We start from the raw sequence: 19426 nt of genomic DNA, 5'->3' as shown, positions 1-19426 counted from the left end.
GGTATTTTATATTGTCTACAGTGATTTTAAATGTATTTTCTTTACATCTCATGCTACAAGGTACTGTTGGTAGTATAGAAAAATGCTATTGATTTATGTGAATTTATTTTATAACCTGTAACTTTCTTGGAATTGTTCATTTTTTCAACTAGTTTTTTTAATTGATTCTCTAATATACCATCATACCATCTGCAAAGAGGGATAGTTTTCCTTCCTCATTGGTATTTTAATTCCATTACTTTTTTTTCCCCTTTTTTCTTGCTGTACCTGGCATTTTGAGAACAATGTTGAAAAATAGTGGTAATAATGAGCATGAATGCTACATCCCTGATGTTACTGCAATAACATCTAGCTTACACATAATTTCAGCTGATGGTTTTAGATAGATATTACTTATCATTAGAAGGAAAGCTTCATTTACTCCTATGCTTTCTCATGTTTTTAATGAATGTGGTATTTTGTCAAATGCTTTTTCTGTATCTATTGAGACAATCATATGATTTTGTTGTTTTTGTTATTGATACGGCCAATTATGCTAATTGTTTTCCTAATATTGAACCAGTCTTGCATTCTTGGTATAAATGCCACCTAGTTGTAGTATATGATTATATCTATATGTCTCTATCTATTTGTATATAGATATAGATAGATAGGTGGATAGATATAGCTATAATATTCTTGTTAATATTTTACTTAAAATTTTTGCATCAATATAAATTAGAGAAATTAGTGTATGGTTTTCTTTTTGTATTTTTGACCTTCCTGATTAAGGTATTAGCACCATATTTGAATCATAAAAGGAATTTGGTAGAATTGTCTTTGCCAATTTTTTCCCTAAATGGTTTATAAAATATTATAATTAATTGTTCTTTAAATATTTGGTAGAATTCACTTATGAATCTATATGGTCTTAAGAATTTTTTGTCAGGGAATTTACTCATGGTTTATTCAACTTATTTTTCTAATGCAGAATTATTTGTGTATTCTCTTCTATTAATCTGGGTAATTTATATTTCTATAAATATTCATCCAATTCACATAAATTGTCAGATTTAGTAACATGTAATTAGACAAAATAGTTCTTAAAAATTGATTTAATTTCCACTTCATTGGTGGTGAATTTATACTTTTCATTTTCAGTACTGGAAACGTGATTTGCTTCTTTTGCTTAAATTAAATTAATTAATTTTTCATCTATTTTATTGGATTTTTTTCACTGTTTCTTTAAAACTAACTTCTAGTTTTATGTATTAGATTCAATTGTTTTCTTAATTTTTCCTTTGATTTTCAGGACTTCCAATTTTTTGTTTAATTTAGAATTTTTAATTTGTTCTTTTTTATTTTTTTAGTTGTGTGATCAATTAATTAATTAATTTCTGTATTATAGTGATGTAATCATTTACAGATATACATTTTCCACTAAGTACTTGTTTGACCACATCGCATAAATTTTGAAATATGATGTCTCATTATTATTCTCTTTGATGAAATTATTGTTTCTATGATTTGTCCCTTGATCTACTCATTATTTAGATTTAAATTATTTCATTTCCAATTATTTTCAATCCATGTTTCCATGGCCCTTTATTAAATATAATTTTATTTCTGTATGGTCTGAAAGAATACATTTACTATTTCTGCTTTTCTACATTTAATTGTAGGGTTTGTATGCCTTGATACATGGTTAGTTTTTGTGAAGTTGCCATACATAGCTGAGAAAAAGGTAAAATCCTTTCTTTTGTCCTTCAATTTTCTCCAGAAGTTTATCATCTCTATTTTGTTTATTTTATGATTATATTTATCTGGTTCTGAGAGGGGAGAGTTAAGGTTACCCACTAGTATGGTTTTACTGTCTACTTTATCCTGTAACTCATATAATTTTTCCTTTATCAATTCTGATGCTATCCCATTTGGTACATATGTTTAGTACTGACAGTACTTCATTGTCTATGGTACCTTTTAGTAAAATGTAGTTTCTGTGATTATCACCTAATTAGTTCTATATTTGCTTTTGCTCTTTCTGAAATCATGATTGTTACTCCTGATTTTTTTAAACTTAGCTGAAGCATCACAGATTATGCTCTAGCCCCTTAATTTGACTCATTGTGTGTGTCTGTTTCAAGTTTGTGTTTCTATAAACAACATTGTAGTATTCTAGTTTGTAATTCATTCTGCTCTCCACTTCCATTTCCATTCACAGCTATGATTATTAATTGTGTATTTCCCTCCATCTTATTTTTCCCATTTGTCCTGCTTTCTTTCTGTTTTAACATTGTCCCTCATCAAAGCTCTAAGCCCATGGATTTTGGGGAGATTGAGCTGCTGACAGCACATGTCCTCAACACCACTGGAAACAGAGAACTACCTTGACAAAGAGCTCAAAATTCAAGTAAAACGCTGAGGAAAAGAGCAAAAACTGGAAAAAGAATCACTCTATAGAATCTTACTTTGGTGACAAGGAAGACCAAAATACACAAAAAGAAGAAGACCACAAACTCAAAGCTCCTACACTGAAAGCCTCTAAGAAAAATATGATGGTCTCAAGTCATGGAAGAACTAAAAAAGGATTCTGAAACTCAAGTAAGAGAAATTGGGAAGAGAAATGAGAGTGATGCAAGAAAATCATGAAAAGGAGTCCACTGCTTGGTAAAGGGGACCCCAAAAAATGCTGGAGAAAATACACCTTAAAAAATAGACTAACCCAAGTGGCAAAAGAGATCTAAAAAGTCAGTAAGGAGAAGAATGTTTTAAAAAGCAGAATTGGCCAAATGGAAAAGGATGTTCTAGAGTTTACTGAAGAAAGTAATTCCTTAAAGATTAGAATGGAACAGATGGAAGCTAATGACTTTGTGAAAAAAAATCAACACATTATAAAACAAAACCAAAGGAATGAAAAAATAGCAGCCAATGGGAAATGTGTCATTGGAGAAACAACTGACCTAGAAAATAAATCCAGGAGAGAAAATTTAAAAATTATTTGACTACTTGAAAGCCATGATAAAAAAAAAAAAACCTACACATTATCTTTCAAGAAATTATCAAGGTAAACTGCCCTTATATTCTAGAACTGGAGGGTAAAACAGGTATTGAAAGAATCCACTGATCATCTCCTGAAAGATATGCCTAAAGGAAAAATTTCTAGGAGTATTGTAACCAAATTCCAGAGCTCCCATGTCAAGGAGAAAATATTGCAAGCAGCCAGAAAGAAACAATTTCATTATTGTGGAAACACAATCAGGATAATACAAGATCTAGCAGCTTCTATATTAAGGAATCAGAGGGTTTAGAATATGATATTCCAGAGGTCAAAAGAGCTAGGATAAGAAACCTAGAAAAAGTGAGTAGAATACTTCAGGGGAAAAAAAAACGGCTATTCAAAGAAATAAAGAACTTTCAAACATTCTTGATGAAAAGACCAGAGTTGAATAGGAAATTTGGTTTTCAAACATAGGAATCAAGAGAAGTTTGCAAAAGAACACAGGAAAGAGAAATCATAAGGGATTTACTAAAGTTGAACTGTTTGCATTCCTACCTGGAAAGATTATATTTGTAACTCAATATTTTTCTCAGTACTAGGGTAGCTGGAGGGAATTATATACATATAGAGAGACGGCATAGGGCGAGTTGAATATGAAGGGATGATATCCAAAAAAATTAAATTAAAGGGTGAGACAGGAATATATTGGGAGGAGAAACATGGAATAAATTCTCTCTCACCTAAATGAGACAAGAAAAAGCTTTTTCAACGAAGGGGAAGAAGGGAGAGGTGTGAGGGAAAGAGTGAACCTTACTCTCATCAGATTTGGCTTAAGGAGTGAATAATATGCACACTCAATTTGGTATGAAAATCTATTTTAAACTACAGGAAAGTAAGGGGTAAGGAGATAAACAGTTTGAGGGGATAATACAAGGGATCACAAATGAGAGGAGACGACAATTAGATGTAGACTCTTTTGAGAAGGGTCAGGGTCAAAAGAAATAATAGAATAAATTGGGGGCAGGATAGGATGGAGGGGAATATAGTTAGTCTTTCACAACATGACTTATGAAAGTGTTTGGCATGACTATGTACAACCTATATTGAATTGCTAGCCTTCTTATTGGGGGTGGGTAGGGAGGAAGGAAGAGAGAGAAGTTGGAATCCAAAGTTTTAAAAACAAATGTTAAAAGTTGTTTTTACATGCAACTGTTAAATGACATACAGGCAATGGGATGTAGAAATCTATCTTGTCCTACAAGAAAATTGAGGGAAGGTGGTAAGAGAAAGGAGGAGCCTAATAGAAGGGAGGGATATGTTATAACAGACTGCATATTTGGGGAAGGGGTAATCAAAACGCACACTGTCTTGGAGTGGGCAGAGGGGCAAGATGGGGAGAAAATTTGGAACACAAATCCTGTGGAAGTGAATGCTGAAAACTATAAATTAATTAATTAAAAAAAAAGATGTTTAACAATAATATATTCTTTAAAAAAATGTCTATTTTGTTTCTGAACATGACCCCTTAATCTGACCTCCCTTCTATCAGCCCCCTTTCCCTACTTTTATTTCTTTCTCCTCCTACTTCCCTGTAGGGTAATATAGATTTCTATACTCAACTGAGTGTCTTTGTTATTCTTGCTTTTAGCCAATTCCAAAGATCATAAGTTTCAAGTGTTGCCCCTGCCAATGTTCTCCTTTCCTGTAAAAGTTCTTCCTTTTGTCCTTCTGTTATGTGAGATAATTTCCCCCATTCTTCTTCCCTCTTCTGCTTTCTTCCAGTGCATCCTTTTTTTACCGCTAAATTTGTTTTTTAATCATTTCATCATAGTCTCTCACATCTGTGCCCTCTATATATACTCTTTTAACTACCCTAATAATAAGATTCTTGAGTTACATTTATCATCCTCCTGCATAAGGTTATAAACAATTTAACCTTATATAACTACATAATCCATTATGAACTCTCTTTCATGTTTACCATTCCGTGCTTCTTTTGAGTCTTGTATTTGAAAGTGTACTTTTTCTTTTCAGTTCTAGTCTTTGTTAAATGCATTCTAAGTCCTCTGATTCTTTACTATGGAATTGTTAATTTTGTGTGATTCTATCTTTGATTCCATGATTTTTGAATTCTTTCTGGATGTTTGCAATATCTTTTCCTTGACCTGGGAGCTCTGAAATTTGGTGATAATAATCCTGTGTGTTTTCATTTTGGAATTGCTTTCATGAAGTGATTGATGGATTCTTTTGATTTTTATTTTACTCCCTGGATCTAAGGTATTGGAGCAATTTCCATAACAATTTCTTCAAATATGGTGTGTAGGCTCCTTTTATTCATGGATTTTAAGTAGTCAAGTAATTGCTAATTTATCTCTCCTCTGTGTATTTCTCATGTTAATTGTTTTTCCAATGAGATATCTCACATTTCCTTCTATTTATTTATACTTTCAATTTAACTGTATTTTTATTGATATTTCATGAAGCTATTAGCTTCCATTTGCCCAATTATAAATTTAAGAAATTATTTTCAAAAAAGAAATATACACAATAATTTCATTATATATTTAAAAGGAGTAATAAGTTGTACTTAATAGATTTGCAGTTTTATGTGCATTCATCTATTTTATTATCCTATGTTTTGGAAATGCTAATTATATTACATAATTTTTTTAAGTGTGACTCTCAAAAAATTATTTTCTTCAGTGAGATTTTCTATTCATTTGAATAAATTTGCTTCTTAAGGTATTATTCTCTGTAGTGAATTTTTGAGTCTTTTTTGCCATTTGGCCAATTCTGTTTTATAACGTTATCCTCTTCAATAATTTTTGTTCTTCTTTTACCAAGCTGTTAACTATCTTTTAATAATTTTCTAATATCATTCTCATTTCTTTTTCTAATTTTTCTCCACTCTCTTATCTGATCTTTAAAATTCTTTTTTAACTCTTCTAAAAATTTTCTTTGTGTCTGTGACCATTTCATTTTTTTTTTTTTTTTGAGAATTTGCTTGTAACTGCTTTGATATTGTTGTTTTCTTTTGAATGCTTGTTTTGACTTTCTGTCATCACTGTAACCTGTTGTGGTCCTATTTTTCTTCTTCTGTTATTGTTGTTGTTTGCTCATTTGTCCAGCTACTTCCTGACTTTTAACTTTATTTTAAAATTGGCCTCTGTTCCTGGGATGGAGAGAGAACTGTCCCAAACTTCAGGTCTTTCTTACTGTTCTTTTCAGAGGTAGCTCTGGGGGTCTGTAGGTTTTCAATGCTTCCAAGGTGTTGTGATCTAAGAATAAGGTGTGTTCACTGCTTTCCTGGTCTTCACCCAGGAAGGGATCTTGTTTCCCTGTAGCTATCTTCCTGCTATCCCATAGTCATTATTGCTAACGCTCTCCTCTGTCTCGGAATTGAGACCAGGATCCTTATACCCCAAAGAGTGACCAACAGCACTCCTCTCGGCCCTGGAACCACAGCCTGGGCCCTTCATCTCCTACAGCTGCAAGTACCATTGCTCTTTTTGGCCTTTGAATTGCAACCTGGAACTTGAGTAATGCAACAGCGTTCTGAACTGAGTTCCTTAAAAGGTCCTGTGCTATCTCCTTCTGACCAGTTTCCAAACACCTCCTTCCCCATAGTCTGTGGTTTGAGAGTTCCCAAAGCTGCTGCTGCCATAGCCAATGCAGCTGTCCCCCAGGTGTTTTTTGTACTACACTCTTGTGGCCCACGACCAGCTGGCAAGACAGACCTTTCTTGTTGACCTCTTAAGTTGTCTTGGACTGGAAAATTGTTTCACCTAATATTTTGTTGGTTCTACCATTCCAGAATTCAGTTTGAAGTCTAAACAAAAATTTGAGGAGATTTGGGATTTGAGCTAAATGCTTATTTGGTATGTAATGTTGGCTCTGCCTCTGCACATACTCTAGGTCTATAATTTTTGGAAGACCAGCTGTGGACTAGCCATAATGATCTCACTTACCAATGTTTGTGAGGGCAGTTCAAGAAATTAAGAATGTTTTTCTGACCTGTATTTATGGAATTATGCCTAAGGGTTACCAGACTGGGAGTGTAGTCACTTGCAATGCAATTTCTACATCTATGTGATGATTAATGGATTCTAGGCCCCTGGGTTTAGGGTCCCTGGGAACTATGTAGGTGATACCTATTAGTCCATCATGATATTTGGAGGCTCAAAACCCTAGAGGTCAATTTCCTTCATAGTAATTGCTTCTGAAATAATGATTTTTTTTTTTTAATACGGAATAGTAAATTAGTCTACTTTGTGATTTTTTAATAGTATCAGTGTGTATGAAAATTTGAGATGAAGTTATGATTGCAGTATTTGATAACACTTGTTGGATTGAACAAATGACAGCAAAAATATGCTCTAGGTGAAAGTTATATTGGAAGAATAAGTATATAGATTCAGAACATTTTTTGTAAATAGCCATGACTAAAGGGATCAAACTATTTAGTAACAGCTGACCAACATTATAACATCCCAGTTGCCTTTATATTGGACTACATTAATTCCAGACACCTTTGTTAGTCTGCAGAGCCTGCTGGCTACAGTATTTAAAATTAAAGAGCAGGCTGAAAACTAAAATATGTTTGAAAAGTGAGTTTTGTTTTCCACCTACTCCATTGCTTTTTGTACCCCAATTCAAGGAAATGCTCAAATCCTATTATGTCCCTTGACATACCATTATATCATTTAGAATAGTTTTTGTCATTTCATTGTTTTGCTGCACTCACTAAAGCAAAACAGAGAACTCCATATTATCATCCAACTAGCATAATGAATCCTGCTACTCATAAGCATGTACAAAATTGAGATCATAGAATTAATAAATATAGATTGTATTTCATGTTGTGCAAATAGTGTAAAATGGGGAACTGTGAAAACATTTAATAATCTTTTTAGAAGAACTGGAAATATTAAGTAATGATTTTTTCTACTGTTTAAAAATTGGGGGAGGAGCCAAGATGGTGGAGTAGAAAGATACACATATGCTAGCTCCAAACCTAGAGCCCATAAATTACCTGTAAAGAAGAACTCCCAACAAATTCTGGAGCAGCAGAAGCCACAAAACAAAGGAGTGGAGGAGATTTCTGTTCCAGAAAGTCCTGAAAAACTGACCCAAATGATCCATCGTGCACTGGACCCAGAGCAGAGCCCAGCCCTTCCTTGGCCGAGAGGCACTGAGAGGAGTGGATCGGAGCAGGCTTCAGGGACAGAATCTTTGGCAGCCACACAGGTGTCTCCACCCACAGGTGACAAGGTTTGGTGAGAGAGTCTTTTTCAGTGGCCAAGAGGGGAGTGGGGTGTCCCCATGGTTCAGGCTCCCTCAGGAGTCAGCAGTGGGGCAGCAGGGGACAGGGGCTCCCAAAGCAGGCAGGAGCTCAGATACATTGTTGAAGGTCTCCACATAAACCCCCTGAGGGAACTGAGCCCCTGTGTGGCAGCCCTGCCCCCACCTGAGCACCTGAATTTAATCTCCCACTGAATAGCAGCCCTGCCCCCACCCAAAACCCTGAGACTGGGAAGCAGCATTTGAATTTCAGACCTGGCTGGGTGGATCTGGAGATGTGGTGGGTATGAAGAGGAAGCTCAGAAGTCAAGTCACTGGCTGGGAAAATGCCCAGAAAAGGGAAAAAAAATAAGACCATAGAAGGTTACATTCTTGGTTAACAGATATCTCCTCCCTTCCTTTCTGATGAGGAAGAACAACGCTTATCATCAGGAAAAGACATAAAAGTCAAGGCTTCTGTATCCCAAACATTCAAAAGAAATATTCCCTGGGCTCAGGCCGTAGAAGAACTCAAAAAGGATTTTGAAAATCAAGTTAGAGAGGTGGAGGAAAAACTGGAAAGAGAAATGACAGAGATGCAAGAAAAGCATGAAAAGCAGGTCAACAGCTTGCTAAAGGAGACCCAAAAAAATGCTGAAGAAAATAACACCTTGAAAAATAGGCTAACTCAATTGGCAAAAGAGGTTCAAAAAGCCAACGAGGAGAAGAATGCTTTGAAAAGCAGAATCAGCCAAATGGAAAAGGAGGTTCAAAAGCTCACTGAAGAAACTATTTCTTTCAAAATTAGAATGGAACACATGGAGGCTAATGACTTTATGAGAAACCAAGAAATCATAAAACAAAACCAAAAGAATGAAAAAATAGAAGATAATGTGAAATATCTCATTGGAAAAACAACTGACCTGGAAAAGAGATCCAGGAGAGACAATTTAAAAATTATGGGACTACCTGAAAGCCATGATCAAAAAAAAGCCTAGACATCATCTTTCATGAAATTATCAAGGAAAACTGCCCTGAGATTCTAGAACCAGAGGGCAAAATAATATTCAAGGAATCCACAGATCACCACCTGAAAGAGATCCAAAAAAAGAAACTCCTAGGAACATTGTGGCCAAATTCCAGAGTTCCCAGGTCAAGGAGAAAATATTGCAAGCAGCTAGAAAGAAACAATTCAAGTATTGTGGGAATACAATCAGGATAACACAAGATCTAGCAGCTTCTACATTAAGGGATCAAAGGGTGTGGAATAGGATATTCCAGAAGTCAAAGGAACTAGGACTAAAACCAAGAATCACCTACCCAGCAAAACTGAGTATAATACTTCAGGGGAAAAAATGATCTTTCAATGAAATAGAGGACTTTCAAGCATTCTTGATGAAAAGACTAGAGCTGAAAAGAAAATTTGACTTTCAAACATAAGAATGAAGAGAAGCATGTAAAAGTAAACAGCAAAGAGAAGTCATAAGGGAGTTACTAAAGTTGAACTGTTTACATTCCTACATGAAAAGACAATATTTGTAACTCTTGAAACTTTTCAGTATCTTGGTAGTGGGTGGGATTACACACACACACACACACACACACACACACACATACACAGACAGCATGGAGTGAATTGAATAGGATGGGATCATATCTTTAAAAATGACATTAAGGGGTGAGAGAGAAATATATTGGGAGGAAAAAGGGAGAAATGGAATGGGGCAAATTATCTCTCATAAAAGAGGCAAGCATAAGACTTTTTAGTGGAGGGAAAAAGAGGGGAGGTGAGAGAAAAACACGAAGTTTACTCTCATCACATTAGACTAAAGGAAGGAATAAAATGCACACTCATTTTGGTTTGAAAATGTATCTTACAATAAAAGAAAGTGGGGGAGAAGGGGTTAAGCAGGGTGGAGAGATGATGGAAGGGAGGGCAATGGGAGGAAGGAGCAATTTGAAGTCAATACTTGGGGAGGGACAGGATCCAAAGAGAGGATAGAAGCAATGGGGGGGGGGGGCAGGATAGGATGGAGGGAAATATAATTAGTCTTACACATCATGACTATTATGGAAGTCATTTGCAAAACTACACAGATATAGCCTATATTGAATTGCTTGCCTTCCAAAGGGAATGGGTGGGGAGGGAGGGATGAAGAGAAGTTCGAACTCAAAGTTTTAGGAACAACTGTTGAGTATTGTTCTTGCATACAACTAGGAAATAAGAAATACAGTCAATGCGGTATAGAAAGTTACCTGGCCCTACAGGATAAAAGAGAAGATGGGGACAAGGGAAGGGAGGGATGATAGAAGAGAGAGGAGATTGGTGATAGGGGCAATTAGAATGCTCGGTGTTCTGGGGTGGGGGGAGGGGACAAATGAGGAGAAAATTTGAAACTCAAAATTTTGTGAAAATGAATGTTAAAAGTTAAATAAATTAATTAAAAAAAAGAAAACTATAAATAAATTTTAAAAAATCTTTAAAAAAAATAAAAACAAACCTTTCCCATACTTTTTCCTTTAGGAAAGTGAGTAGGACACAAGGCCTTCCTTAGGCAATTAGAATAATAGTGATAACTAAATCGTTGAACAAAGAATAGTTCTTTCCTTATTGGAATATTGCTTTCCCTAATTCTGAAATGATAGGGCTTCTGACTAATTTAAAGGTAGACTCCTCTTTTTCTTTCTCTGAAAAAATTAACCTAGACCAGAGGTGGGGGACTTGTGCCCTCCAGACTGCATGTGTCCCTCTAAGTCCTCAAGTGTGGTCTTTTCATTGAATCCCTTGAGCACCTAGAGGGCCACAAGTGGCCTGGAGGGCACAAGTTTTAGAGCTGCCTAAGGAGCTACCCTCACTTTCATGCCAAAGGAAACACCTTCTTCTATTAAGCATTTTTTTAATGTACTTGGAGGAAGAAAATAAGTTTACTCCAGGAGTGAAGGGGGTGGTCAGCTAAGGAAATGAGTAGTTACTATTGTTTTGAATGTTAAAGCCAAAACAATATTTTAATATATTACTTTTTTCCCTTTTTCAAGATTCCTATAAATGTTATCTCAAGTCATCTTTGGATAGAGACATGTGGGAGAACAGGGGGAACTATGCCAATTTGGATATCTCTTTCTAAGACAGAATTGGCTTGGGTATTAGATTACTGTTAAATTGAATCAAATATTTCTGTCAGACAGTGACTAAAAAACAATACAATATTCATAGTTCTTCTCTGATACTCTCAATACATATGTAACATGCAAACTTAGCCCCAATGCCCTTTGGTATGTGACTTTCTTTTCAATGGTGGAGATATATGCCTTGCTTTGCATAAGGTTGTGTGGTTGCGATTTGTCCTTTGTTCTTGTAGAGGATCATGACATCAGGGAGATGATGGATGACATGAATTGCAAATGAATTTATTTCTAGTGAGGGAGAACTGCACAAAGTCACCAGCCTCACTTTCTCCTCCAGAGCCATCTGGGTCCAGTGGCAAGATATAGATCAGGATGGCTGGAGATGGTCCAGGATGTGGGCATAAGTGTAAAGTCAGGGAGAGTGAGAGAATTCTACTCTCTTCAGCCTTCTTTGAGTTTTCTTCAAACTTTTGAGTCTCTCTGAACTTTTAGTTCATTTGGCTTCTAGATTTGAGAGGGAATATTGATGATGTCAAATCCATTTCAGGTCGCTGAAGGAAAAGACTCTGACCATATAGCACTTAATAAATGTTTATTGAATGATTAGATACCCCTTTCCTCAATGAAGTTCAGAAACTTTTCATTATTTGTAAACTTAAATTGCCTGGGGCACTGAGGGGTCAAGTGACTTGTCGTGGTTTCCCCCTATATATATATATACTTCCTATATCGGAGGCATAGGTGCTATGGATACAAACTAAAACTCTCTCTTAACTGTGCTTCACATTCTATGCAAGAAGATGTGAGTCATCTAAAACAATGGATCTCCAACTTTCTTTTTTTAAAGATAGTCTCAACAAATGTCTGACTTCAATCAGTTTGGTGTAGAGGGCTGATCTATCTCTTATTTCTTTTTTTTTTTTAAGTAAAAATGCTTTATTTGTCTGAATGAAAACAAACAAACCACATTTATAGCACTATCAGAGGAGTAGAAAAGGAATAGGAAATCACTTTGTTGGCTACTTCCAATATCAGATAATTTTCTTCTGCTGGCATCTCAAAAGGGAGAGAAAATGTATCCACGGGATTTGTGATAAAAAGGCTCAGGAATAATCCTCCATATACAGTAGATGTTTCAAGTAGTTATTTTCAAATGTGGTTTCTGATAAGCCTAAGGTCTTTTGGTTTTGATCATATGTAGACAGTAGGAAACAGATGCCCCCCATATGGGGAAAGGATGTAGCTACCTATGTCTGCAGGAACTCAGGCTGTACTCATGCTACTTTGAGGAATTCTTTGGTGTGTTTCCTAAGGCACTGCATCTCACACAAGCTGATGGGTACCATTTGGACACCTGATTCACTGGGGGCCACCACCACTCCCAGCTCATTTTCTGCAGTTGTCAACAGGTAGTTGGACTGTGCATCAGCTAGGGAAATCACTTTAGCCAGCACGATGTCACCTGGGTGGAAATTCCTGTATATTTCAACCTTGTCTTTTTCAGTAGCTCGAACATCTTCCTTCCTGATAATGCCTCTAAAGGAGTTCTTGAGTAGTGTGGATCCCACATACAGGATATGGACTTTGGCAAATCGAGAATTAATGCTGGAGACCTTGCTAGGTTACGATCGTTCCCACATCTGGCAGCAGCTGGGACTTGGTCTCTCTGGTCACTGACACCACCCGGAGGCTGGCGCATCGGCAGTGCCACAGCCATGGTCTCCTCTCATTTCCCTTCTACCTTCTCCCACCTCCCATCTATATTTCAGTCTCTCATATATACTGTTTTCTCATCTGATATTGTTACCACATCCACAGCACTTCAAGTTTAAACTTGACCAACACAGCTAATTCACTGTTTCTCACTTCACAACATGTCTCATAGATGTACCCTTCCCTCCACTTACACAGCTTCTACCCTAGCAGGGGTCCACATCACCTGAACCCTGGACTATTACAATGCCTTAGTTGACCTGTCTCCTTTATGCGAATCTCTTCCCACCCAGGTCTGTCCTCCATTCAGATGCCAACATGATCTTTCTAAATATCAGGTTTCATCTTGCCACTCTATAATGGAATAAACTCCAGTGGTTTCCTATTACTTCTCAAATCAAATATAAAGTAGTGCATTGAGCTTTTAAAAGACCTCCATATTCTGGTTCCTGCCTAACTTTCTAGTTGTCTTGCATTTTACTCCCCTCCAGGTACTTTTAGATTCAATGACAATGATTTCCTTGCTGCGCCTTGCACAAGACACCTCATCTTCCAGCTCTGAATTGTCACTGGCTGTCCTCCCAGGCCTGAACTTTTCTCTCTCCTGTATCTGCCTCCTGATTTCCTTGGCTTTCTCTTGGTCCCAGCTAAAATTTTGCATTCTTCAGGAAATCCTTTGTGAGGTCCCCTCCCAGGATTCATTAATGATTGTTCCTTCTAAGATGAATTTCAATTTTTCCTGCAAATATCATATATAGATACAGATATTTAGATATTTTTAGACACTCATATAGATGTCTAAATATCTATATAGATATCTGTGTGTATATGTATATATCGATATAAACACATGTGCTCCCCCAAATTAGACTCTGAATTCTTTGGTAGCAGAATATTTTCTGCTTTTATTTTTTTTTGTTTGTTTTTATCCTTTCTTTGTATACTCAGGGCTGAGCATAGCGCCTGGTACAAAATGTTGTTGATGCTCAGTCAGTTCTCAGTCATGCCCGGGGCAAACAGAATTAAGTGACTTGCCCAGGGTCACACAGCAAGTAAGTATTTGAGGCCAGATTTGTACTCAGAAAGATGACTCCAGTTAATTCTCCAGGCCTGGCACTCCAGCCACTTCACCACTTAGCTGCCCCTACAAAGTAGGCACTGGATAAATGCTTGTTAACTGGACCAAATTACTGAGGAAATCATATCATTACAGACAGCAGGCCTTGGAATGATTTCAGCATATAGCTCATGTTGTCTATTTTCTGTGAATATGTGGGTTGCCACAATTTTGGAAATTATATGCTGACTGTTCTGCCTGCCACAAGTTTTTCCCCACTTTAAGCCCATCTTCCACTTAGTTGACAAAATGATCTTAAAGGTCAGGTCTGCCCCTTAACCCAATAAACTCTAGTGGTTCCCTATCACCTCTAGAATCAAATAGAAAATCCTGTTTAGCGTTCAAAACTGATTATAATCTATGCTGACCCTCACCTTTATGGTCTTCTTTCCCATAACTCTCCTTATGTATCCAATGACACTAGCTAACCTTCTTTTCATTCTTTGAACAAGATACTCCCTGGAAATTTTCATGTGTTCTTGCCTGTGCTTGGAATTCTTTCCCTCATCATCTCCATCCTCTGGATTCCCTGGCTTCTTTCAAGTCCAGATTAAATCCTACCTTCTACAAGAAGACTTTGCAAATGCCTCTTATTCCTAATGCTTTCCCTCTATTGAGTTGTCCAATTTGTCCTCTATATATCATGTCTGTGCATCAAATGATAATCAATAAACATTTATTAAGCAACTACTACATGTCAGACATTATGCTAAGCACTAAGGATACAAAAAGAGGCAAAAAGACAATTCCTGCCCTCAAAGGCAATTACAAGTAATTGAGGAGAAAAACACGCAAACATATAAAATGCAAGGTGTATCCAGGATAAGTATAAAATAATTAACAGAGGGAAGGTGCTGGAATTAAGAGGGGCTGGGGAAGGCTTCCTATAAAAGGTAGAATTTTAATTGTGATTTAAAAGAAGGCAGGGAAGTAGGTGGTCTGAGCAGAGGAAGGAAAGTGTTTCAGGAACAGGGCTCAGTCAGAGAAAATGTCTGCAGCCTAGAGATGGAGTGACTTACTGTGGAGTAGTCAGAAGGCAGTATCACTGAGAGTACATGTTGGGGGGTAGGATGTAAGAAGTCTGGGAAAGTTGGAAGAGGCTAGGTTTTGAATGTCAAATAGATCATTTGTATTTGATTCTGGAGTCAATAGGAAGCCACTGGAGTTTATTATAAAGTGGGATGATGTGATCAAACCTATATTTTAGGAAAATCACTTTATCTTTATCACTTTATCCCCAAAATGCTATTTTGAGCTCCTTGGGAGCAGGGATTCTTTGGCCTTTGAATCTTCAGCATTTAGCAGAGTATCTGGTGCATAATAGGCACTTAATAAATGTTTGTTGACTGACTACATATTGAATGGTTCTGTTTTGCTTACCTATAAAATCATTTTCTGTGGACATCTGAGATTTTTGCCTTGTGTCACTAATTTTACATATTTTGAAAGTAGCTTCTGCTTTCAGTTATCAATGATCTCATGGTTAATACAGTTAAAAATAACTAGTAATAGCTAAAATATTTAGAGCATCGAGGTGAAGGAGTAGATAGAGGGCTTAGAGTCAGGAAGTTTCATCTTCCTGTGGTTAAATCTGGCCTCAGACACTTGTTAGCTATGTGACCTTGGGCAAGTTACTTTACTCTTTCTGCCTCAGTTTCCTCATTGGTAAAACAAACAAAAGAAAGAAATGGCAAAACACTCCACTATCTTTGCCAAGAAAATCCCAAATGGGGTCACAAAGGGTCAGACAAGACTGAAAACTATTGAATGACAGATAATAAATGTGCCCCGACCTGTGCTTAAGGGGTTATAGGTATTATCTCGTTTGATCCTCACTACAACTCTATGAAATAGATGCTATTATTCTTCTCATTTTACATATGAAAAAACTAAGAACAAGAGGTGTTAAGTGACTTGACCAGAATCACACCTCTAGTAAATATCTGAAGCTAGATTTGAACTCAGGTCTTCCCACTGTAGTTCCAGAACTCTACCCACTGTGTCACCTCCCTGCCTAGCAGAAAGACTACTACTCTAAATTTCCATCCTACATACTGAAAGAAGAAATGAAAATAATCTCCTCCATCATTTAAAATATTGTATGTCTTCCAATTACAGGTATGAAGTAACAGAACCCTTCCTCATCTTTTGTCCAGCTAAAAACACTCAATCACTTTTTATATCATGATCCTTTCCCCAAATTCCTTAAGACCAAGTGAATATTTAGTTAATTTTCAATTTTACTATTATCCTCTTTTAAACATTTTAGAATTTGAAGACACTTTTATTAAATCATCCCTGAAAAGTATGTAATATAAGTATTATTGTTTCCATTCTACAGATGAATAAATGGATGCTTACAGAATCACAAAATTATAGTATTGGAGAATTCGAAGGGACCTCAGTGCCGTTTAGTCCTGTAAGAAATAGACAATATAATATTAAAAATTCAATGACTTGTCCATGCTCACACAGGCAGAAACTATTAATAGCAGGACTTGAATCCAAGGCTTTTTACTCAAAATCTTGTACGTTTTCAGCTACCATAGATTTCTTGTCTTATAATGGTCTGGAGTTAAGAGACTGAGTAGCTAGGTAGATCTAGATGTGTAAAATTGTTTCCAAGATTTGGTGAGAAAACTATCACTGTGTTTCTCGGGAATCATCCAACTCATATTCACTCTTTTGCTTTAAATAAGGAAACATCTGAACATCTGGAATGGCACCATTAAGGTAGAAGCAGAAATAAACACCTGGTGTAGTCTACATTTTACAATATTGTGATTAATGTCAAGTGCATATCCAAAGGACTTTTATTCTGAAAAGGGGCTCATTCTTAAGTTAACCAGAGACTTAGTAAAGCTTAGCTTGAGAATCTAGTTCAGAAAACTGTTGGCTCAGAAACGACCAAGCCCATCTTGAGTTTTAATTTTGGATTTGGATTTGGATTTAGATCAGACTTGTATTGCAAAAATCACCCACTGAGTGAATACTACTCTGTGTGCTCCACAATCACCACCAACCCACAAAGTGCGGAAAGGAGCTGTGTTTTTATAGATGATTGAACTTTCATTTTTTCACACCTCCTTCACATACAGCTGGAGTGGCTTAAAGTCTCAGGAATAGGTTTGATTCATTGCTTGTCTCTCTGATGCTCTCAGATTTTTCATATTTTTAGATTATTCACTAAGGGGGATGAAACCTTTTAAGAGTTCATATACTTTAGAGATCTCTTTTATTATTTTACCTTAGTAAAATATTTTCCTACCAGAAGAAATCTTAATAAAGTTAAAAGGAAAAATGACCAACTGTGTGGTTAATGTCATATCAGTGACATACTTTTCAGTCATATTTTTCATAATAAACTCAAAATAACTTTATTTAAATTTGATATTTTAATCATATAGCCAATGAGAAAAATACTGCCTCACAGAATGCCGAAGTCAATGCTAGGTTATTATGGACATTTATATTAAAAATATTTATCAGTATGAATTCTTTAACATTGTATGGATTAAAATGTAGGTATGCATATATGTACAAAGATATATAGATATATAAAGATATATAAATGCAGAGATACAATTATAGATCTATTGACTCAAGGGAATGTTGATCCATTGGATAGTTGACTATTATAGGAAAACATCAAATGGCTTTATGTTTATGTCCTTGGGAGTCAGAACTGGATATGATTCTTCACTTTCTAAATGATCTCAAGTTGCAGCTCATTTTGGACCACTGATAGCACTCCTTGCTTATAGTTTTGTATTATATTTATAAATGTCCTGTGTCACTGTAATTGATAAAGGAACACTTAAAACATAGAAGATGTAAATAGTTACTGCAGTGTTTGCTTGATTTTTACCCATAAATATTTTGAGGGTTATTTGTTAAACACACACAAAGACCTCTAAACGGATTTTTTTTATTCTTTTATTTTCTCCTATGTTCTTTGTCACCTTTTGCTGTATTTCTAGGGCATTGATTCAATTAACCAATTATGTTTATGGCACATCTTTGTTGTTGTTCAGTCATGTCTGACTCTTCATAACCTCATTTTGAATTTTATTGGCAAAGTGGTTTGCCATGTTCTTCTTCAGCTCATTTTACAGATGAGGAACTGAGGTGAACAGGATTAAGTGACTTGCCCAGAGTCACACAGCTTGTACATGCTAAGGTAGGACTTGAATTCAAGAAGATGTCTTTCTGACATCAGGCCTGGCATTCGATCCACTCTCCCACCTAGATGCCTATGGAACAGTCACTTAGTTACTTCCAGCGTACTAGGAGGAAGAGATGGGATGAAGAATTAGTTACATCCACTAAATATATAGGAAATGGAACAGACAAAATAAAGAAGTACAGAACTTCTTTAATTGGATGTAAAACCAATATATCCAGTCACAACAACACCTCATTTCTGAATGGCAATCCTCTTCCCCTTCTACCCAAAGACTAGATCATCTTTCCCTTAATTACTTCTCTAAACTTCTTTCAATCTCTAATTATCTATCTACTCTTCCACCTCCCTCGTCCCTTTCAGCATAGGATCTTGGCTTATACATCAGTGGATAGATGGAGGCCATCCAGATGAGCCTTCATTCCTTTCTAATTCCACACTTCATGTCGCCTCTGCCATAATCTTGTATTCTTTTGTGTCAGGCACAGGGAATGAGAAGAAAAGGCTCCATGTATTACCAATGCCAGTCCCTCTACCTGTGACTTGTGTCCTGGCTTCTTTGGTTTCTTCCAGGACTTTGTTTATTGATAACTTCTTCCCACTCCTTCCTCTATCTCTGTTTAATTCCTATCCTTTCTTTAGAGGAGTACACAGTGTATAGTAGGGGGGAGAGTGAACAGTGATTGATTCATTGATTGATAGTGGCTCTTTCCTTGTTGCCTACAAACATGCCCAAATCTCCCCAATCCTTACAAAACCTTAGCCTGATCCTACCTTCAATTCAGGCAATCAGACTAGGCTTTTGCTTCCTTTCTTATTTAAACTCTTAACAAAAAGCTTTCTTTACTTTTTTTTTTTTGTACTTTTTCACCTCCCACTTCTTTCTGAACCCACTGTAAACTTGCTCTTGTCACTACCTCTCAATGAAACTATTCTCTATTAGATCACTAGCAATCTTTTTTATTGTTAAATCTAGTCTCCTTTTGCTAATGCTTATCTTTCCTGAATTTGTGTTTTTGTTACTGGAGAC

At 36.2% G+C, this 19426-nt stretch overlaps 1 pseudogene; it reads right to left on the bottom strand.

Moving 5' to 3' along the window:
* Positions 1-12522: 12522 nt before the first annotated feature.
* On the bottom strand, positions 12523-13064 carry LOC140511421 (exosome complex component CSL4 pseudogene; annotated as a pseudogene).
* Positions 13065-19426: the final 6362 nt, after the last annotated feature.

This window comes from Notamacropus eugenii, chromosome 6, assembly GCF_028372415.1.
Source record: "Notamacropus eugenii isolate mMacEug1 chromosome 6, mMacEug1.pri_v2, whole genome shotgun sequence".
Taxonomy (NCBI): Eukaryota; Metazoa; Chordata; class Mammalia; order Diprotodontia; family Macropodidae; genus Notamacropus; species Notamacropus eugenii.
The sequence above is the reverse complement of the archived record's forward strand: the minus strand, read 5'-3'. Positions and strand labels throughout refer to the sequence as shown.